The sequence below is a fragment of the Passer montanus genome, unplaced genomic scaffold (genome assembly GCF_014805655.1).
Source record: "Passer montanus isolate IOZ18808 unplaced genomic scaffold, ASM1480565v1 scaffold126, whole genome shotgun sequence".
Lineage (NCBI taxonomy): Eukaryota > Metazoa > Chordata > Aves > Passeriformes > Passeridae > Passer > Passer montanus.
In genome coordinates, this window is record NW_024359388.1 from 766,679 (window position 1) to 789,874 (window position 23,196).

Genomic DNA, 23,196 nt, shown 5'->3' on the forward strand with positions numbered 1-23,196 from the left:
GAGAAATTCTCGGATCTGGAGGACTATTGTTAACTAGACACTCATTTTCTGTTGCCATCTGAGTGGATCAATAAGAATTGACCCAGAATTGCTGAAAAATTGTCTGCTATCCCTGGGTAGATCTGGCAAAGAAAGAAGTCCAGCAGCAGAAAGAGGAAGAAGAGTTGAGAGACAGAAACAAGAGTGAACTTACCAAAACGGCTGTAGAAAGCAAGGAAAGGTGTAAAATCTTATATGACCAAAAAAACCAGTGATAAAACTAAACCTCAGTTCTAAAACCAGAGCAAACTTGATGGACAGGATAATAGGATTGTTTCTTATCCCATTGGCCTTGATTTTCCACTCACTTCCTCTGCAATAAACAAGGAGTAATTCAGATAAGTTAATGAAACAGTGTTAGTGCCAGTCTGGTATACAGAGCTTATTGAAGCCAATGGAAATTTTACCGTGAACATGAGTAAAAGCAGGGGGAAAAAAAAGCAAGCTTACAGCCTTCCTCCATTTTGCATGTTTTTGTACAGCAGAATTAATCAGCAGTAATATCTCAGTGCGATTGGAACAATGCAGGCACATTGAAAAAAAGTGGAAGTGGTGGGGTTAAGTGTTAGTGCCAGTCTGGTATAGAGAGCTTATTGAAGCCAATGGAAATCTTACCGTGAACATGAGTAAAAGCAGGGGGGAAAAAAAAGCAAGCTTACAGCCTTTCTCCATTTTGCATGTTTTTGTACAGCAGAATTAATCAGCAGTAATATCTCAGTGCGATTGGAACAATGCAGGCACATTGAAAAAAAGTGGAAGTGGTGGGGTTATTTTTGGGCTCTTGCCATTGGGTGCAGTCCATTTCTGAGGCTGTGAGCTGGTTCCCCATGAAACCACCATGAGGGGGTGTTCAATTGGCCTTGCTGTCAGGAGTTGGGGTGGAGTTTGAAGTAGCTGACAAGTGCATTAGAAAAAATAAATATAACTGGAATGCTTGGGAAGTTACCTCATTCAGAGCTAGAAAATAATTTGGACTGCTGTGAGAAGGAATATTTGAAAAAAGATTATTCAGTAGGAAAATGCTTAGATTGGCTATTAATCCCCAGTGCTAGCATATTTTTTCTATATTTTTGTAATTATATTATTGCCAGCTACTGTGGGACAATTGACAAATAACATCTGGTCACAAAGCCTGTTCAGGGTGACGGAAAAATCACTACAGCAGCAATTAAAATGCTGAGAGCCAAAGAATAAAACAGCATGCAGCAATCAAATGAAACAGAGCATACTCTACAGTCAACAGTTTTTCTCCCTCAGTTTTAAATACAGCAGTGCCAGTCCTGGTTGTAACAGACACAGACTCACTGCTTTCTCAAGTGGTTCCTGCAGACTCTCCTGACACATTAAACTAACCAGGACTTTTGCATCAAATCCTGCTTGATCCTAGATGGGGATTCATGCTTTTGCTCCCTTTCTGGGTTAAATTCTTTGCTGTCCCTCTTTTCTTGATTTGCTTCCTCTCTTCTTTTTTTTTCTTTTTTTTTTTCTTTTTTTTTCTTTTTTTTTTTTTTAAGAGTCTGAATGGGGAGTGGAAAGGGGGCAGTGAAAATTGCTTTCAGTTTGTCTTATTTCTGAACACCTTATGCATATGCTTAATTTATAATTTAGCAGATAACTTTTGTATAAAAATAACTATCTCACAATTACCCCATACATGTATATAATTCTAGGTGTAGCACATGTGAAGAAACATGAGTGAATGTTTACAACTCAAGCCATATGATTTCTTCAGTTTACAGGAACTGTTTAAAAGATCTGTTCAATAGCTGAGGTGTATACATCAGTAGAATGATTACCTTTAAACTTTTGAAACAATATTTCAGCAACAATTTCCTTGTCTACAACTTTACAAGGCTGTAAATAGCCCCTGTGTGCATAATGAATTCTGACATCATAGGCCAGGGTTCTTATACACAGCAGGTTTTCCAGCACTTTTATGAGCAAGTTACACCTTGAGGCAAAACTAAACCCCCCAACTTCTATTATAAATGTTACAATAAAATGTTCCTTTGAGTTTTCCTAGAGCTCAATGTTCCGTCTTTCTTCCCGTTCCAAGTCATTCTTTCTGTGCTGTGCACGGATTTGATACCTGAAAAATGTGTTTTGCTGCAGACATATTGGATATTAGGTATGGTTACAAGGTGTTTTTTATGGCTAGGCTTGCAGGACCAATGTAACAAGGTGATAAAGAACAAAATCTCTTGCTCTTACAATACTGCACTCAAGGCTGCTGCTATTCCTACATGAACCATGGGCGGTGATTTTATTTATCCAAGCGCTGGGTGTAACAAAGCTCCAACATGTCACAAGCAAGGACTGGGAGGAGAAAGAGTCAAACGATTTTTTCAAAACATTGAGTAGAGACAGGCTTGCAATGAAACTATTCCGTGTAGCCTGACTGTGTTTCTCTTCACCCCCAGTGCTGTGGTGAGCCCATCTAACAGTGCTGTTCTAGGCTCCTTCATATTCCACCACAAAGCTGATGCAGCTTGTAAAGGTCCTTCTCCTCAGTTTTCCCACAGTAAGTACAGGCTTTAAAATCACAAACAAATCAAACTAGATATATAAACTAGATATTCAACTGATACAAGCAATCTTCTTTTAATCACTAGAGCCATTCCCAGCAACTAAAAGTGATCTTGGTTCAAGAAAATAAAGAAACATCACTTTTGTCCTCTGCATTGTCCCTGGGCAAGCCACTTGCATCTACATTTCTGAGCAGTAGACTAGCTAAAGGGTGGGAACAGTTGAATTAGTCAAGAAAGCACTTCAAAAGATGCAAGCAGACATTATTCCTAGGTGAAAAATGCAAATGGTAGTGCATCCTCACTGTGTAAAATCCTTTCCGAGCCCTTCCTTTCAGAAAAGATTTTGTGACAATGTGACCAACACCTGACTGTGCACAGGAAAAAGAAACCTAAGCAAGGTGAACTGAAGATGTTTATACAATCAGCTGCTTACTGAATGTGTGCTGCTGCCAAATGGCCATGCAAACACCCCCATTCCTGCTTTTGACCCTAGTTTCCCCTTCACTTTCAGTTCTGTGTCTGTGCCTACGTTTCTGGTATCCTCTGGTACGAATGACCAAAATCCACACTGAGACTATATATCTAAGGCAGAAGAGCTTGATTTGCATGCTTCCTCTGTGCCTTCAGGTTGAAAAGTTGTGGATAACGTGGAGCTACTTTTTCTTTGGATTCCATTTCACCTTGGTCTGTGGAAAGCAGACTTCTCAGGTGAGAGGATCAAGGCAAGTGGAGGCAGCACCACTTAGCTAGTGCTGCTAGGACAGGAAAATTCACTTCAAATCTCTGTCAGAAAACAGTTTTTTTAGAAAGCTGATACTCTTCTCCTTTTACAGACTCATCAGACGAAGATCAAAATGATGACAGAGTTTTCCTTGGCTCATTTCCTACGGCAGCAAAGCATCTTCCCAGTGTTGCCCCTCCGCCTCCTCAGCACACTGTAAGTTTCATTGTTGCTGAAGCAGGTTATCTAGAGGTCAGTAGGCTAACAGGGTGTTTGGATTTCCTAAAATTGTGCCTGTCCTTAAACGTGGCAAATGGGATTGTTTACCCACACACTCCCTCCTGAGCGTGGACCGCACACTGAAAGCCGCATACAATGCTGCTATTTCTGCTGCCCTGCTCCCCACCCCCTCCCTGCAGGTATTTCGGCTTTCCGTGGGGGGGCTCATTAAGGTTCATAAAACACAGTAAAGGACCTGGCTGGAGACACTTGTAATTCTACAGGTCCACCATGTGGGATATGCAATAAAAAAAATTGCATAGCTGGAAAGAGATGTCCTCAATAAAAGGCTTAATTGAAAGCAGCCCTGATGGTCAAAGTGGTATCAAGAGGAAGGAACTGCCATGACACTGAGGTTTGAATTTGTTTCCTCTGACACTGATTTCCTGTATGGCTTTGAGCAGTAAGGCACTAAATTTCTTCAGAGGTCTGTTTCCTACCCATAAAACAGGGATAAGAAGATTGCTTTTATTTTATTGCATTTTATCTTACCTATTTGGACTGTGAGTCCTTCAGCACAGAACCTCTCTCTAGCTGGCTAACAGCATCCACGTGGATGGCTGTTTAAGGTGCCAGCATTACACTGTCCAAAGACAGACAATATCTCTGTTCTCTTCTGCTATTTTGTGGCTCAAGAGGGTTTTATTATGAAGTGCAGGAGTGAATGTTACATTCTGCTCTTCTTCCTAGACCAGTAAAGAAGCCCCCTTTGCAAGAGTTCTCTTGAATTATTGAGGGCCCTTTTGGGTCTTCATTAAGAACTACATTATTCTTATTTACCTCAAGGTACTTCCACTGAGATAATTTCACTGTCTTCACAGATATTTTACCTTCTGTTTTTTCTCAATAAAAATATACCTGTAAAAGAATGACCCAATTAATATTCTAAACTTGAAACTTTCCAGTAATGTCATCAGCTTTGAACCGAGTATGAGAAACAAGGAAGAGCCTCCAACAATATATTTTTTTTTACTTCTAAAGTAGTGATAATCATAAAAAAGTCCTAGTTCTAGTTAAAGTGAGTGACATTTCTATTGCTTTTTGCTTTTCCTAAACACAATATTCAAACTGAATCTTAGCTTTGGCTGCTGTTCACTGAAAATACAGCATAGCACGAACACTTAGTACTACTTCTACGTTTTCTTGCCCATTTGTGTCATGCATATAATGTTAGAAATCACACATTACTTTGCTTACAGATTGACACTTAAACATTAATGTTAAAAAGGCCTTAGGTGCATAGTGAAATTTTGGGCCAGAAGAGGACAGTTTTGGAGAGGCTGAAAAATCACACAGATTTTGAAAACATCTATGTCTAGCTTAAGGGCTGGACATAAAGTTAAGGAGCTCTTACTGGAATATTAAAACATATATAATAAACTGAGCTTATAAGGTTTACATCATTCTGTCTTTTTGTCATGGCTTCATATTGTCTCCCTCCTTCCGTGCATGCCTGGCACCCATCCTGGAAACCACCACTGGTGTGAGCAGCAAGTAGTGTGAGGGATCCATCTACACATAGAAAAGTAATAGAAAAATGACAAAGTAGAAGCCATTCCAACAGCTAATGGCCACCACATCACTTTGAGTTGTGCTTGTGTCGGACAGCTGCAGGAGAGATACCATGGCACTAGGAATTGCACTGGGAACAAGGGATCTAACATCCACCCCAAACCCATGCTTGTATAGATATGAGAGACCACTTGAAGGATGACGGCCATCACCTGCCTGCTGTTCTGAGGGAATATAAGGCCAGGCTGAGTGCATGCAAATGCTCTGAGCCTGAGCAGCACAGTTCTTTTCAATATACTGCTGATTAAGGCAACCATAAAAACGAGGGTGGCCCACGGGCTGGGTTAGTGGTCACAACTGGGTGTTCTTTGTGGTTTGCAAACAGGTAAGTTGCTGTAGTACTTGCTGTATGTTTTTTAGACCCACCAAATATCAGTTGAGTAGTTGTTGTGTGAGTTGTTTCAATCCCCTTTGGGTAACAGACAGAAAAAAAGGAGTTGTCATCTTCAGCAGAAAGTGTTCAGTTGTATGCTTGAACCTTATTGTTGTAAGGCATGGATTAGTTCTTGGTATCTCTGAAGTTACAGTTGTGTGACTCTTTATCAATAAGTAATTGAGGCAGAGGGTGTGGCTAAGACAAGTTGTAATTTTGTATGTGAGCCTGTGAAAGACTTTTTTTAGAAGAAAAGGCAGAAGGTGCTATGAGTGCAGTGTCTAAAATATTGAGAGATCATTGGTGGTCAGAGGATGTTGTTGATAAGTGGCAGACTTCAGAAGGGCACAGAAATGGTCCTCAGACTGCTTCCCCAGTTCTTCTGTGCAGTAGGAAGTACTTAAGTTGGAGACATCATGGGAAGATGAATTGTAATGGTGTTTTTCTGACTGCTTTTTCTTATGTCAGTGCAGAGGAGCCACAGTCAGTGTGACCCTACCCAAATGGGAAATAATTCTGGGGCTTGGGGGAATCACAGCTCCTGTCCTTGTAAGTAGAGAGTCAGGCAGGAGCAGGTAAGTGCCAGAGGGGACTGTGTGGCTGAGCAAAGGGACAAGATAGAGTCTCTGTGTCTGCTGATCGTGAACTTTGTGTGCTCTAAAAAAGAAGAAATAAAAAACGATGTCCAGTTAGTTAAGCAGGGAGAAAGCATTTCTTGGCAGAAGACAGAACTAGGCTTGAAAAGACTTTTGGTAGGCATCCACAGCTAAATTAGTCTCCTGTCACCTGTTGGAGATAGAATGAGGACCCTTATAAAAGCCATCACAGAAACAGAACTGAGAATAATAGGGCAGTGAACTGAGTGCTTGGGATCTCTCTACACTACGACTAATGGTATGGCAATTAAAAAAAAGTATCCGAAGCATTAGACTACAGCCAAAGGTAAGTTATAAAAGGTGTTGTAGAAACTTGGGAGATGGGATTCTATAACTGCTATATCAGAATAAGTTACCATGGAAGGGAGACAGGGAAACAAAGGAAAGAGATTGCAGTACATGCCAAGAATTTTATACTTTCTCCGGAGAAGTAGAGATGAGTACCTAGTTTACGGGATGCTTCTGGGACACAGAAGTAAATATCTATAAGATTTCTGAGGTCACAAAACTGAATGGAGGAGTTAGAGTAGAACTTGGTTTTGAGTGACTATTGGAAGGATTTAAAAGGCAGGTCATGGTGGAGTTTTAATAAAATATATAACAGGACAAAACTAATCAAAATTTTGGAGAGTGCTGAGAACATTTAACTGTAGGAATGTGGAGAAAGCAATAAAAGGTGTTATTTCTGGCTGTTATTTCAAGAAGCTGACAAAGGATCTGAAGTTCTGAGGTAATTTAAGTGAAGAGGATAGTCTGAAATGGTTTGAAAATGGTAGTGGTAAAGCACCCGAGCTCCAAGGAGAAGAATATGTTCAAATAATGGAGTGGGACAATAGACTTGAAAAAAACTGTCTGCACCAGGCTGCCTCCTGGGACTTTAACAAGGTATCTGTCTGCTAAATCAAAGAAGGTAATGAGTGTTAGCTGATTTGGTCCCCACTTGTTTGTTCCTTTTCAGTCCAAAGTCTCTATTTCTCTCTTATGCTCACAGTTCCGTGTAAAATTACATTTATTGCTCATCATCTTGAGGTTTTTAGAGTTTCCCATGCAAATAAACATCCATGGATAAGTAAAGAATTCTACCAATAACCTTCACCAAGTCCTTCAATTATTGAGAAGGGTGGGGGTTTGGGAGGAAGAGGGAAGGAAAGATAGATAATTATTTCCTTCTAGTTATGAACACAGCCTGAATAATTTATTTGGGTCTACTTAATACATAGCCCATTGAAGTGACTTCAGAAGATCTTCTAGCCTGTCACTGCCACTGTGTGTCCTCTGGGAGTGGAGAACAGAGGAGTATCCAGGTGTGTCCTGGTGTTATCTTAAAACACACCTGCAGGCTGCAGTGTTGCCTTGATTATCTGCACACCTTCACAAAGGTTCTGCTTTGTTTTTGTTCTTAATGGTATACTAATCACCAGTTGTAGAAACTGGTGAAACTGGAGTCAAGAGAAAGCCAGCAAAGTGGCTCCAAAGTAAGACAATGCTGGTTAGACGATTTGATTGTTGTCACTCAGAATAATGTGGGTATTTTGTCAGTTCTAATAGAAATGTGTCTGTTCCTACCAAGGAGATCTAAGAGACACAAGGTTTGTAATGGTTGCTCATGTTTCTGTTGAAAGCTAAACCCATCTTGGCTTAGAAAGTCCCTTTTCCTACAAGTACCTACGAAGTCCCTCATACTAAAAGATATTTAGTTTTGTGTCCAAGAAGTAATATTAAATTCTGTCTTATCTTTTTACTTTGGAAAGCATGCGTCTGAAGAATAGAATGAGGGCCAAATATGTTCTGTAGGAATAGTTCCTCCTTTTGTAAGGGTGAATGATAAAAAAGGGAAGGTTTTGAGTCTGAGTTTTTCAGTCTGTGTAGAAAAGGGTTAGGATGTCCAGAGGTTGTTGCTGAAGAACATTTAAGACTGTCTTGGGAAAGGCAAATTGACCCAGTTATCATTTGGACAGTGGGAAGGGAAGAATCTGCTCTTCATTGGGGGTGTGTGGGCATGAAGTTTTTTGTTCTGATCCTCGATTGCAAAGTGACTTTGTCTAGTGCACAGCACAGGTGTCACACTTGCTGGATCAGATTTAGACGTCACGGAAACAGAAGATGGAGCATCTCAAGTGCCTCTATGGAGATGAGCTCCTGGGCAAGCCCTTGGTAGATTCAGTCCCAATGCAGACATAAGTCAAGGCATGCAGACCAGCACCTCCTTGTGCTGCAGGTCTGCTCTGCTCAGTGAGAATCAAAAGGATTTAGAAATGGAGTTTGGATGCTTTGGTGGAACCCTTGGCTGCAAGGGTCAGCACCATGAATCCTTCTATCTAGAAAGCAATTAACAATAGGAAATTGTGTCCCACTGAGAGTTACCCACTGTTGTGTTGACCTGATTAAATTGCCAGTCTGTGTGGAAAGGCAAAATGTATGTTGGAGCATTGGGCAGCTCTTGGTTGATGCAAGGCTTAGGCTTGTAAACTACACTGAGAGAGCTGTGGGCTAAAGGAGAAGTTATGAATCTGGAGAGACCAAGGGTGCTCTGTTGATCCTGACTGGTGTTGCTGTTAGACAGGGATCTGGAGATGTGGATGTTGCAAATGAATTAGAGGCACAGAAACCAAGTGCAGTCCCAGGTTAATCTGCCCACAGGCACTGTCCTGCTCAGCTGCAAGGAGACTTCTCTGTGAGCTATTAAACTTTTCCTTTTTTTCTGTAACAAAAAAAAAGGCATCTAGATCCTGCAAGCCTCATTTATTGGTGAAGTTTTTAGGCAAATTTAACAATTAACAAAACTGGGCCTTGTATACATTCACCCCAATATTCAAGACTGTAGATTTCTGTTGTATTCTGAGGTGTTTTTTCTTCCTCCACTCACTTGCTGCCTCTGGGTTAATTATGTTTAACTGATGCAAAGCAACTCTTCCACAGCAAGATATTTTTGAGCCTGATCCTGCAGGTTGTTACCCATCAATTAAATTCCAAGTCTTTGTTTTGCTTCTTATGCAGAATTCTTATGTTTTCTAGGTCAATATATATATGACTGTATGCATGACATGTAATTTTTTTTTCTTATAGTATTCCCCCACTGAGTTGTGTACTCTCCACAGTCCTTAACAAGTCCGGAAGAAGGGAACAAGTAGTCTCATCACCTGCAGCTTTACAGATAAACTGTCTCACTAGTATATGCTCTTACCTGAAAGGACTTCCTGGTGGCTAGAGCTAGACTTACAGCTAAGGACTCCATTTCCATGCTGCAGATGTAATTTTCCTGTTATAACAGTACAGCTGGTCATGTGTTTTGTATTTTTCTTGATGTAAAAGTGCCTAGGAATAGATATATCCGCTTGTATCTCAACTGCTTCAGATGCTTCCTACAACTCTTGCTAGGGCTGTCTGCATAGGTCAACATTTCCAGAAATGAAATACCTAGAAAGCATTCAAACCTGTATTTGGGAATCTGAATAGATGGCCAGCTTTTTTTTTTTTCTTTCTGGAAGGATGCAAAACAAATGCTATCATCACTAAAATCAGTGCTGGCTCTGATTTCTCAGCTATGACAGGAACATATGTCCACTTTAATTTCCTTTACAGTTCTAGTCCCTTAGTTCTATAGAAGAAAAAGGGGAACAACATGGAAAACATTCAGTGTCTGATCCAAAGCATGTTGAAATGTATGCAGATCACTGTCATGGGCTTTGGATCAGGTCCTAAGTAAACTAATTCTTGGATTGTCACCTCTGGTCATAATGACCCTTTATTTTGCCTTTTTAATAAATGATTGTTATAAAAAGCCTTATGTAATTTCTGGCATGGTTAGGTGTGTAAAGGAAGGTGTGTAATCTTAGAAATGCTCTAGCCAGTTTCTTGGGTTGTGTAACAAATAATTATGGAATCTCGTTGAGTCTTGCTTTATTATTATACAGCTTCAGGCTTTACCCCTAGTGGCTTTACATGCTTGTTAATATTTGAGCTATCTTGTAGCTTGGGTAATTTGTAATGAGTTTTGTTGTCGTTGTTACTGAAGGTAGTATTAAACAAAAGTAGTTGTTGGAGGAAAGGGGGAAAATGTGATGGATGATTTGTTCTTCTGAAAATGCTCTTCCTTGTTTTAACACCTTTTGGCTCATTCACAGATACAAATATGAACTAGGAAGCTCTTCCAAAACTTTCCTTGTGTGCTTCTCTAGCTTATCAGGAACACACAGCACTGTACTTCTCAGCAGATTGGGCAGTGGTGAGCACTAAGTTTTGATATAAAGAATACTTTGGTGTAAAATATAGATCACTCTTAAAGATGGTGGTTTTGCCTACTAAGACTAAGCTCTAGACAAAGACTATTAAAACAGAGGTCTTCTGACTGTAGAAAGTATCTCAGTTCATAGAAAGGTTGGAGAGAATTTGCTGTGAGGTCTTCTGCCTGTAGAAAGTATCTCAGTTCAGAGAGAATTTGGTCAACCTTTGCTGTGAAAAAGTGGACAAGATAGCTCTTGTCCCTGATGATTTTGCACCATCCTGTTTAATCATGAGCTCTTCCTTTGACAGCTCCAGTCAAAACCCAAGAACTTTCTGGTTGCTTATTCAAGACATCTGTGATCTATCTTCAGGGTCAGAAGAACAGATCAAAACCAGAAAAGTTTTGTGGAGAATTGAAGTTGGTCTTTGGCAGGCCAGAGCTTCTGCTTATATATGTGGTAGACAAGGCTTCAAGAATAGAATGTGCAACTATGAAAGGTCCTGGTATGGATGGAATGGTGGGGGGGGCGGTGCCTGGAGGGATTTAAATCATGACTTATTGTTAACCTCACTCTCCCTCACCAGCTTTTGTGGTCTTCACAGGGACCTGAGGACAGCACGAGCTGCATGGTCTGCATGATTCTTGATCCAAGGCAAAGGGACAGAGCTAGACAGCCTAATACTGATGACACAGACAGGTCCAATCCTCCCTACCAAAGCTGAAGTGTGTCTGGCTTTTTGAAAGAGAGCAGTTTTAATGGTGGAGAAAAAAAGCTTCAGGTAGGCTCTGAAATAACACTTACCACACAGGAGTGTTGCTTTGATTTTCCTAATAAAAAAGTCCAGATTGAGCTGCAATTGGAGAAACAGTAGCAACCAGTAAAGGTATTATGTTCATGATTACCAGTTCACTTGTGTTTGCAGAATATGGGTCCTTGGCATACTCAGCTCTCAAATCCTGTCTGTGGTTGGAGGCCTCCCAACCCAGAACTTTTGCCAACAACCTTACCTCTCAAAGCAAGGCACAGTAAAGGTAGAATAAGGTTCACAGGTATGATCAGGATGAGAGATGAATTTATCAAAACTGTTCAAGAGATTTCTCATAAGCGGGATTTAATGCAAGTCTGAAGTTATGAATAAAGAGCTTTTGGGCAATGGTTGCAAATTTGCCCCCGATGGCAGCTACAATTTATCCTGTGGCCTGTTATTAGGAAGTGCTTTTGTAACAAAATAGCAAGAGGTCCCTCTTCACACCACACAAAACTGACTGTGAAATTCAACTGAAAAAATTGGAATGGTCTTAAGAAGTGACAGGACAGATTTGCTAAAGAAAAGGGTTTTTTAGAGCTATTAAGCACAAAAATCCTGTTTTGATTTAGGAACACCCTCATTTTCATGCAGAGTTTGGAAATGCATGGGACTATGTTTACCTGCTGTTGGCCATTCCCTGAGCTATAGAGAATAGGTGTACTGGAGACAGGACCTTGGGCTAACCAAAGTTTCCCATTGATATAGGACTGGCAGATTTTTGGACATATATGAAGGGATTTTGGAATTACACAGCTTCCTATGTAAAGATACATAACAATTCTCACAGTCAAGCTTGGTGTTCCTTATGACATTTTTTCAACAGGTCAGTTGGAAAACTCTATACAAGTTGGTTGTAAATTTGGGCTTTTAGTAAGATATATTTCAGCTGCATGGAACATGCTGGAGTTATCCTGGGCAGAGCATCCAGGGAAAAGCTAATTCACCTGGCAGGCTGTGCTGGTGGTAGTCCAGCAAGCCTGTCCACCCTGCTTGGGTCTTTCAGCATCCCAACCAGGAACAGGCTGGGAGATGTTGTCAGAACTCACAGGTTCAAGTGAAGCATGTGGGCCCCTGGGGGGATGGACAGCAGTCACCTGTGCCACTTGTGGTACAAGTGCACGCTCCTGTCCAGAAGGACACATTCCCTTACTTGCCCACATCAAAAGGATGAATTCCCTCTCCCCTGTAGCATGTGGGTCTTTCTCTGATTGCAGAATAAGAAACTGGCTCTGCAAGTCTTTTTTCATACAGAACCTTCATTTTTTTCATGCTTCTATTTACATCATTGAAACTTGGAGTTTTAAAACCTATTTTTTTTTTCTAGCTTTGAGCTCTGTGTTCATAGTGCAAATATGGCCACATTTAATCCATATTTCTACTCTATCATATTATACAGCTGTTCACCAAGACATCATTTCAGTAAATGCCAATATATATTTATCTCTGAGGCCATAAACAGCCATAAAAATGTTTTTCATATAAGTGTAAATGGTGACTTGCCAAATAATTGAGGTTTTTATGTGTAGATAATATTTTGATGTATTATTCACACTGTGCATTGATGGGCCCTTTGCAATTACTTTTATTGGATGATACTTTAAAAAAAAGGTGGTTTTTCCCCCCTAATTTTGTCTGGCGTTACTAAGTAAATAGGTACTGGATTAAATAGAGCAAATGAAAAGTAGTACTATGTTTGACAGTGTTGATCAGGTCTCTGAGAAAGAAACTAAAGTTGAAATGTGAATAATTTCAAATAGGATGGTTTTTTTCTCCTTCCTGACTGAAAATCAGTTTCTGGTTTTGTTCTCACTATAACTTTATTTTAATGAAAAAAAAAATCTAGTTAAATATTTAGTTTTTCCTGTATGTTCAGTCTGTAGAACTAATGGAGCAAGGAGAGAGCCTTATGCAAGCAGGGCCACCAGTCAAGCTCCTCTACCAGCCTGTACATATAAACACCTCAGAGTTCAGGTATGTTTTCAGGCTGATATGGGTGATCAACACCGTATGGTTATCTCGCATCAGTGCAACTTGAACAGTAGTTGAGTTTACATGATAGAAAATGATGATAACATATCTCTGCATTGATGGGCAGAAGGGAACCCCCAGGGCTCAGAGCTATACATGGTGATAAGAGTGTTTAGGTTGGAAGCTTATAAACTTCTAGACTTGTGACTGATATGGTGTCAGGCAGAGCTGAAGCAAGGCCTTCAGGAGACTGAGTGGTTTCCTCCTCCTTTCCTAGGCTCCATCCAGTTGCTGCTTTGAGAGTTGATTGTCCTGAGAGGCAGCAGGGCTTGGACAAAGCTTCTATCTCTGCAGACATCGTGTGGAGTAGTTTTAGTTGGAACATGAATCCATGACCCTCTGGACCTCAGGATTGTCTCCAAGGTCCTAGTTCTCATGGATGTGGGAGCAGCTTCCCTCTGCTTTTTTAAAGGATGATGTGTCCTTGTCCATGAGTATCTGACTAACTCCTGCCTATCATGACCCTCCCTGAAGAATTAGTGTGTATTTTGAAGGCTTAAGCGGTTTTGTTCTGCTCATAAGGGGATGTGCCCTTGCAAGACCTGGTCTGTCAGACATTCCAGGTGTTGCTCATTGATTTCACCTCCCACTGGAGTAAAAATTCTTCTATCTTTGGTAAGGATGGCACTGCATGTACTTCTGGGTGGCATTGTATGAGGTGGAATTCTCTGTTCCATGCTGAGAACCTCAGAAGAACTGGATGCAGCCTGGCCCATGGTAAGCTCAGCACCCTGAAATCCCTCTGGTTCCTCCCAGCTTACTGCCATAAGGTTGTGGCCATAAGGCTCTTTGAAATAAGTTGAAATCCAGGAAAGCAGTTACTGTGCAAATGATCATTCTGTTCAGACTCTTGAGATCTCAAATTTGCTGTTATAAGGCAAGTTTAAAGAAATGCAACAGAAATATGAAAATAATGAACTATCGGAAACTTAGTTTTATGATTTTTTTGGCTTTATGACAAAATAAGTGTCTTGCTCAAAACAGAGTTTGATGTCAGTGTTTGAGCCTTCTAATTTGAACACCTATTTGGCCTTTTAATAATGCAGGGGACACAAAAATACCCCTTCATGCCACTGGTTGCTCAATTTGGCTGGGGTTTCCCATTACCTTCTTTCCCAGACTATTTATAGAATAGCAATTAAGATTAATGTATAGCTGCTCACCTTTAGTTCCTGGCTCAGCTGGGTTTTGAGCCACTCCCAGTAAGAGCTGACTGACTGAGATATTTAATGTCCATGAGAACTCCTGCTGAAATCAGCTGGAGCCATCTGTCATGCAGGTAGATATGTGCCTATCTGGAAAATAAATGGACCTTTTTTGCGTTTTTCACCATTGTGAAATGAAATTTTGAGGCTGAAGTCAAAAAGAACATACTTCTCAGTCAATCTATGGAAAACATCTTCAGTTTTTCTCAGTCTATTCTTGTAATTGAACGGGAAATTTATCAAATAAATAGAAGTGAGCTCCCTATGTGCATCCAATCCTAATCCAACCCTTTTGAGGGAAAATAGCCTTAAAATTCAACCATTTTACAGTTGTTATGAAGTGATGAAATGCAGTGATTGGTGAGGTTTTCTTCTGCCTGCAAGATTTTGTGGTTAGGATGTGACTGGGGACAATTGTGTAGGCATGGTCTGAGGGGTGCATGTGCCACTTAGAGGAATGTACTCTAGCAATAAGTGCACAAAACCGAAGTTCTTTTTGTGATGGAGATCCCTGTGATAGTCCTGTGCTGCACTTTGTATAGTGGTGGCTGATAGATTGATCCAGGCTATTGGCACAATCCCTGATTGTAGGATGTTACTTGCTGGCCCTGTGTCAGGGGATGTGGATGGATGGTGCTCACAAAAGCAGCCAACCAAAATAAATTGAACTCGAGCAGTGTTCAATCCTGTTTTGCAAGCAATTAAATAAGAATGAATATGATGATATGGTTTTGTCAGCCCTCATCACATCTGGGAGACCTGTAGGCACCAGCCTGTTAAGCCAGACTTCTTGATCTGGTAAGGAAGAGCAGAACTGTGCCAAAGGGAAGGGTCCCACGGCTTAGATTGTTATCTGAGTTAGATTCAAGTCTGGGTGCCTGTGACTCCTCAGAAATTGCAAAACCTCATTTCTTAAAGGATACTATGACAGAGTGTGCAAGTCCACAAGAGCCCCGCTTTTCCATTGCAGTGTCCACTGTGTTAGAATGGATTCTGGCAAAGTAACACAACTGTCTGTGTTCCTGATAAAGCTAACTACCAGAAGTACTCTAAATAAAAAAAAAAGTCTTTGCATACAACAGGTTTCTATATATCCTGACACCAAGCTGGCTGAAAAGAAGTTAGAGTTTAGTTGTCCCATGCACATCTATAATACTGTCACTTAAATATTTAAAACATTCACTCTTTTCCAGAGGTTTTTATTCACATTTAGAATAAACCTCCTGACTTCCACTGAATCAGGGCCCTGAAAACAATTTTTATTTTAGTTCCACAAGACAGTTTCCTTTCCACAACAAATAGTTATATTGGATGGTGCAGCAATCCTATAGGAAGAGGAGAAGTGTGGTCCTTTAATTTAAATAGTTCACTATGGTGATATGTGCATTGAATTAAAAGGGGCTAAAATAATGGTGAACACTGGTCCATTTTTAAAATTTATTTGCTTTAAGATGTTTTATTGTAGGGGCTTTTATTAATGTAGTACATATAAATGTGAAAATAATTACTAATTACTGATACCACGCTGCGACCTGAATTAAAAGGTTTTTATGACATCTTAGAGTAAGACAGTAAACTTCAGCTTTGGCTAATTAGCACAAGTAATAGCTCTAGAACTGTATTCCATGCTCTTCTCTGTTGTACAGATTTACTCCTCCAACTAACAGGCCTTTGGCAGCACTGCAGTGTTCACAAACCCATGGGTGACCTGGCTGACTTCTAGCTGCTTCAGCTGTTTCCTAGTTTGAGTCATCTCCACGCTGTAGGAAACCCCAGCATAATTCCCCAACATTTAAATCAAGCTATGAAAATTTACACCTTTCACTTCTTTTCACACAGATGATCTCTTGGTCTTGAGATTTCAGTTGTGCAAAGAACAAAAAGGTGTCTAACATAAATTTTCCTGATGCAAATATTAATTAAAGTTTGGGTAATCTTAGAATCCCTGCTCTGGTTGTTTGTAGTGGAGAGGAAGATGTTATAACAACAACATGATGATATATGTTGATTGTGTTGAGTCACCTGCTCAGATTTGAATTTCTCATCTGTGGTGCTAGAGATAATAACACAAAGAGGATATTCTCCCTTGCATCCACTGGTAACAGTATGGGATAGGGGAACCTTATTCTCAGCAAAGAATAAAACCAATCTTCTTTGTATGGAATAAAGAAATGGGGAGCAGTACCTAGTTCCTGTGGAGCAGGAAAATTCTAACCTGAATTCTTCTTGGGAGCTCTGACAAGTGTTTTATCTTGTTAGCTGTGGAAGATCCAAGAATTTCCCAATTTCTTTGGGAAATGGCATGAGCTGTGCTATACTGCAATTTTGCTTTGGCCAAGCTCTCAGCAGTGACTTTACTATGGGATGAACAGGCTTTGGTTTAGGAGCTGTGACCAGACAAAATACAGTTTATATGCTTTTTCTTCCCAATTTAGGATCTGGAAGGAGAGATGCTGTCTGTTAGAGACTTGGGGCAAAGTCCTCTTAGCAGAGGTTGCTAAGGCATCAGAAGAGTCAATGGCAAGTTCTGCCATTTTGTAGCCAGTTAGATTTGAGGGCAAAATAGTTTCTGTTTCCTTAAGGATAGCTTTGAATAAGGGCAAGCAAGACAAGGGAGCAGAGGGAAGTGAAAGGGGAAGGCTGCTTCTCTGACTGAACAAGGTTGTTGAAATGTTACACTGCAGTGGTTTTTTTTGATGGTTATTGCTGAGAAGGTTGAGTAACTGCAGTCTGTACTCTGTTGTCATGTGTGAGCCTGGCTGCTTTGGAAATAATTTATAACTTCTTTGTCCTTTTTTAACCTGCTTCTTCTGGAGCTGGCGGGCATGGGAAGAGCCTGATATGACTCCAGGTATTGTGACACAGAAAGCTATGCCTTGGCCATGTTCTTGCAATTAGTCAGAAAGAGATGATCCAGAGGAGTTCAGAGAAACACAGAAATGACTTGGGGGCTTCCTGGATTGACTTACGAGGAAAGAATTGGGTAAGTTTTTACTGTACATCTGTAAAGTTCTGCTAAATGATTAATGGGAAATGTGATGATAACATACAACTAATTGAGGCTTGTGTATGCCAAAGCAAGGGGAAGTACTCTGGTGTTGTATGAGGATGAGTACGGAGCACTTACCACTGTATTGAAGGTGGCTCTGTGAAGCACCCAGAGCAACAGCAGGTGCTTGCTGGTGAAAGAGAACTGCATTGTACTCTTGTTTTAGGAATAATACTAAAAATCTGCTGTCACCTAGTTATGCAACTTAACTAGTCTCACAAAGAAAGCCTGCAAAGATATGGTTTTCTTCTTCATTGCTTAGGATGCTCTAAATATAGCTACTAAATAATGCCTTGTTCCAGAAGTTTTTAAAAATAAACTTAAAGAAACTGCACTGGAGGGGAAGTAACTGGGTGATTCCAGAAGATGTTCCTATCCACATTTTTATACATTCTTATTAGAAATCTAGTGAAGATATTTCTGTAGTAAGATGCTGTGATTTTAAACAGTAATGCTGTGGAAAGAACTGAGATGGACAGTTTGGCGTCATATGCCTGGTTTGAAAGACCATAAGTAATCTGAGGTTTTACAGAAAATTGTCTTTTCAAAAATTCAAGATTGACAACTTCTACTTGGAATGTTGAAGTTCGCCTGCCTGTTTGTAACAGCTACTGAATAAAGTAATATGCCAGGAAAATGGAGTCCCAGATTTCTGCTGAAACATTGAGATCTTTAAGACAGTTAACTTAAAGATCTACCAAATAAAAAAATTAATTTCACAGAAGCAGTCTTGTTGAAGAGTCCTCCCAGTAAAGTATCCTGGGGTAACTCATGGACCCACAGAGTGCCTGTAGTTAAGCCGAATTTTGCTCAGGTGTGTTATTCATTAATACTATTTCTCTACAATGGACTAAAAACATTTTAGCAATATTAAGGATAAACAAGAAGCGTATTATTTATATGAAGGGTTGCCAGCTGACTGTCAGATGTTATTGGAATAACATCTCCAGTACCAAATTATGACTTAAAATAACAACAACAATTCAAACACAGCTAAAATAAACCCATTGGACCCTAAACCAGCTAAATTGTACTTATTAAAGCATTTATGAACACATACTGCATATAAACGTGTTCCGTGAATAGTTATGATCAGGAAGCAACTACAGAGGAATTTGGAAATTAGGCCAAACTAGGTGTTGGCCTATTTTCTTGGTTTTTCCCCTCTTACATGTTTTTTCTACCTTGGGGTCCTAGGTCCCACATGCTCAGCGCAAGACTTTGTACTGAGGACTAGAGTTGTATTGCTCCATCTTGGATATTTTCTGCAATTAAGGAGGGGAAAGAACCCACAAAAACATTGCTTTTCCCCATAGCAAAGGAGGCTATTAGTGTGCCATGCTGCTTGAAAGAGCTCTAACATTTTGAAACAGGTCATAATAAAGAAAACAATAGCATGGTGCAAGAGCACAAATGTGTAATGACTGTGTTCTCTCAATCCTTCATCATACTCTGCCCCCTCTGGCCCTGGAATAGAGGACAAAGACCTAGTCCATCCAGAGGTATCGAGGTATAACTTCCTGAACAGCAATGTTTAGCTCCTATGCAGGAGTAGCTTTCTGAAGCTGTCAATAGATAACCTGAAAAAGTATCATTAATATGTTTGGATGTTTAGAAGGGACTAGGTGTTCTGTAGCCATTTGTCTGAATTTTATGATAGGGTATTTGCACTCCATAGATGTCTTCTCTGAAGCTGGTTTTGGGACTTCTGAGAGTCAATGAAGACAATTTAGTCAAGAGGAAAATGTTTCCTCTTCAGGATGTAAACGAAAGATGGAACTATATTCACCCCATCATTAAAGTGCTACCGTAGTGCTCAGCAAAGTTGCAACAAACACTCTTGCCAAAATCACAACTTAGTGCCTCGAATTTGGCTGGAGGTGGATTTCAGCTTTGTTTTTGTCTACTTCAGACTTAAAAGGCAAGAAGCCTGGCACAACAAAAGGACTGACTCTCTTGCCTGTTATTAAAAGAAACACCTCCTCCAGCCCAGTGAAGAGTTGTGCAAAATGTGGGCTTTGGTTAGAAGCACTACCCTTCTATGTAGGGCTGTGTTGCTCTCCTTGCTCTTGTGTAGGAAGTTTCACCTTGGGTTTCTTGAAGCATGGTGTGAAAAATGAAGGCCCTGTGAATCTGAGTCCTTTGTATGTGCCTTTTTTGGGGTGGAATTTCTTTTTCTAAGGGTCTTCTGTTCCTGAAACATCCAGCCCTTAAGAATCACCATTTTGAAAAAATGGTTTGGGGTAGAAATACTTGCAAATTCCCAAGACAAAAATCCATCCAACTTTTTTTCAGTCTTCTTAGCATCTAGTATGATATGAAGGGCCACACTTTTTTCCTTAGGAGCCTTCACTAAAGAGCTGTGTTGAAATGAGTTTTGCAGCTAGCACTCCTGTTGAATAAAATGTTTGATTTCAGTGGATTCCTTCCTGAGTAGCATTATGGATACTGATGGGATACTTATGCCATCTTATGGGTGATTTGGAAGGCAAGCTGAAAGCAAATTTCAGGCTTCTTCAGATCCGGATGGTGAAAATTTGGGTTAATTAATCTGAAAGGAAAATAACAATCAAAAGGCTGTCCTGCTGGCATGCTTCTACTGAGATACAGGAGCTAAACACTTTGCCTCCACTGTAGAGGAAAATAGGCACAGTACTGTTATCCTGCTGCATGGACTCTGTGTAATATATGCAAGCTGTTATCCACAGATTGCTTTTGCAAGCTCATTTCTTTTATGAGTTCATGTTTGGCAGCTATTAATTCCTCAAGTGCACAAAATTCTGCTTAAACATCTCCTTTGCATTAATTTGATCTTATTCCATTCAGGAAAGGTTTATGCAGTTCTGCTGCTCACCAGCTTAAAATCTGTAGAGATGTAGGAAAGCAGCTAGGACTAACATTATTCAGGTAACCATTTTACTCACTACCTGCTATAGCTGGGGCAGGATATGGAGAAGCTGCCCAAAATAGTTGATCAAAATACTTTGATTGGCAGGTATGATTTTTTTTTCCCCTGCTTTAAAGCAAGTTTAAACATTCAAAGCCTGAAAGAGATGAATCAGTTATAGGGGGGGAAAAGTCTGAGGAACAAAATATATTTATTTGGGAAAGCTAAATCTCTCCTCAAAAAAGTGCTTAAAACCAGAGCCTGGTCTGAATCTGAATTCGCATGCAGTTCTGCTTAAACTGGTGTTTTATTGAAGAAACTGCAGCGGGATTGGAACAGCCAGCATGGGATATTTTCAGGTCCTTTCACACAGTGATAGACTTCTTTTGCTCCTTGTTCCTGTCAGGCTTTCTTTGCTATTGACTTAATTTTTGCCTGTGCAGTGTGTAAAAATCCCTCAAGTATCATCACAAACGGCACCCATTCAACAAACACGCTGTGGGTGATGCAGACACTGGTAGGGCTAAAAGGCCATGGCGCCAAAGTGTTGGCTCGCTGCTGATGTGTCAAATATCACAGGGCAAAAGGCTTTGTCTCTCTTCTGTCATCCTGATTTATTAGACGTTTAAAAAGACAAAGTACCCAGACATACAAACATCGCTGTTTTGGGAAGGTCTGTGAAATGGTTAATGCGCTTGTTCCGCACAAAAATGTAAAGTGTCGGTTCTCTGATTACCTGCCGCTGGAAAGTGTTTGGACAGGTGCTGTGTTTCACCAGCCGTCTGTCACAGCCGACAGCTCGGATTTATGGCTGTGCAGCGGGTCCGAGTGCCGGGCTGCGGCTGCTGCGGTCCCCGCGGCCGCTCTGCCCGCCCGGCCGTGCCTCTGCCGGGTGGCGGGGCCGCGGCACCGGCACAGCGGCTTTTCCCTGCGGCTTTTCCCTTCGCTCCCTCGGGAAGCCAATCAGCCCGCGTGCTCTGAGAAGTAGCGCGAATGGGACAATTTCCACCCAAAGGCCAACTGGGGGAAATTCGTCTCTTGCCTCCTCTTAGGAGGATGATGCTCAAGCAGGAGGAGGCGGAGAAGACCCTCCCTACCCTTCAGCAAGTGACAGCCGCACAGCCCCGCCGCCGAGCGGGCTCCGCACAGCAGGAGATACCTGCCCCCTGCTCCCACCGCCCCGCACCGGGGACCGCTTTAAACCCTCATCTCGACCGTCTGAGGAAACCCAAACAAGGGCTAAGAAAGGACCGCGAGGACACAGATATCCCTGTTACTGTACTGTTGCCATGCGTTTCTCGACATATCAAAAAATGGAGTTTCACAGAAGATAAATACAGAATAGAATACTTATTAACAAGGGCTATGTCGAACTCTGCGGGCTTTTTTTTTTGTTTTGTTTTTGTTCTTTTGTTGTTAAAATAAAGCTCAATGTCATCCTGTTCAACATACGTTTACACACAGCTCATCCCTATTCACACTTAAATATATCCGATTAAAATACACGCTTGTGGCTATAATAACTAATTCCACTTTCCATCAAGATATTTTTAATATACCCTGAAATATGACTTTTACAGATGGACAAAAGCAAAAGACACCAGGAGTTGCGTGCTAACAGGTTATATGGACTCCCATAAAAAAGAGACGGTAAAAAATACAAGCCAGAGGAAAGAGCAGATTATGGAAGGGTAGATTACTATTTGCACAGAGCCTTGAAGGCAGAATGATGTCGAAATAGTGTGTGTGTATGTGTGCGTGCGCGTGTGTACATAAAAACCAATTCCTTCAAGGGCTGGATTACTTCATACATTAGTCACTAATCTCTCGCAATGTTCTGATGGATGTTATGGTCTGAGCTTAACGCGGCGTGAAATCTGTTTGAGCTGTATTGAAACAAGCCGGTGTTTTCGGCCGCAGATTGTTCTGTTTGAAGCTTTCCTTTCACAACACACCTTTGTTATTCGGAATAATTTTTACGAGTGGGGTAGAAGCTAGGCTTCAGTTGCTGAATCTCGGCGCTGAGGGAACAAGAGGTAGGAGAGAAACTCCAAGGTCCGAAATAGGTATAATTAAAAATTCTCCTTGACATCGTTTTTTTAGGTAACCTGAGCTTACAGAGGACTTGAAGGGGAAAAAAACTCGCCGATTTTCATACTTTTAAAAGTATTAATTAAAACAAGCAACCGAACAAACGAACCCCGAATGATCATTTCAGCATTTGTATAATCTCTTCGAGTTCGGGAAAGACACTGATTGGTAATTCAGCAGCACGGGCAGTTAGCCTCCCCAGCCTTTCCTTTTCCCGATTTAGCCTTTCTGAGGCTTTGCTGATCGCTTCTGACAATGCAAATCAGCCTTAACATAACGCCCGTCGGGAGAAGGCAACGCCTGCAAACTTTTTATTACCAGCAGATACTTCCCCAGCTTTCACCCCGCTGAGGATTCGCCCGCTGTAAGTGGCACCGGGGATGTCTCCACCAGAAGCAAGCCGAGCCCGGTTGTGCCAACGACCTTCCTGAAGCGAGTTTTCCTTGGACCGAGAGATGACAACAGGATTACATGTCGCCTGCTGTCCTTCGTGGGAACAATAACAACCATAACCACAATAACAACAACAGAAAAAAAAACCCAAAACCCAAAAAAACCCAACCCCCCCCCCAAAAAAAACAAACCAAAACCCCAACGTTTTTTCGGGGGAAGGAAAAAACCGGCAGGCAGATGTACAGTATTTTCACAGGCTGCCCCACGTCAGGTGGTTTGCCTGCAAATCTCTCCGCCTGCAAATCCCCAGCATTTCTGCAGGGCTGAGCCTCGGCGAGAAA

The 23,196-nt window shown here is 41.0% G+C and overlaps 1 long non-coding RNA gene across 4 annotated transcripts; it reads left to right on the forward strand.

Moving 5' to 3' along the window:
- Positions 1–5,353: 5,353 nt before the first annotated feature.
- Positions 5,354–21,222, forward strand: LOC120497261. Of its 4 annotated transcripts, none has more exons than XR_005626467.1 (8): positions 5,431–5,464; positions 10,764–10,896; positions 10,978–11,172; positions 13,076–13,173; positions 13,851–13,947; positions 17,252–17,418; positions 18,207–18,298; positions 18,682–21,222. It is a non-coding gene; the product is annotated as an uncharacterized LOC120497261 (long non-coding RNA). The 4 variants fall into 4 exon arrangements; XR_005626466.1 differs by having other exon boundaries at positions 10,996–11,172; XR_005626469.1 differs by lacking the exons at positions 10,764–10,896; positions 10,978–11,172; positions 13,076–13,173 and having other exon boundaries at positions 5,417–5,464.
- The last annotated feature ends 1,974 nt before the right edge of the window (positions 21,223–23,196 follow it).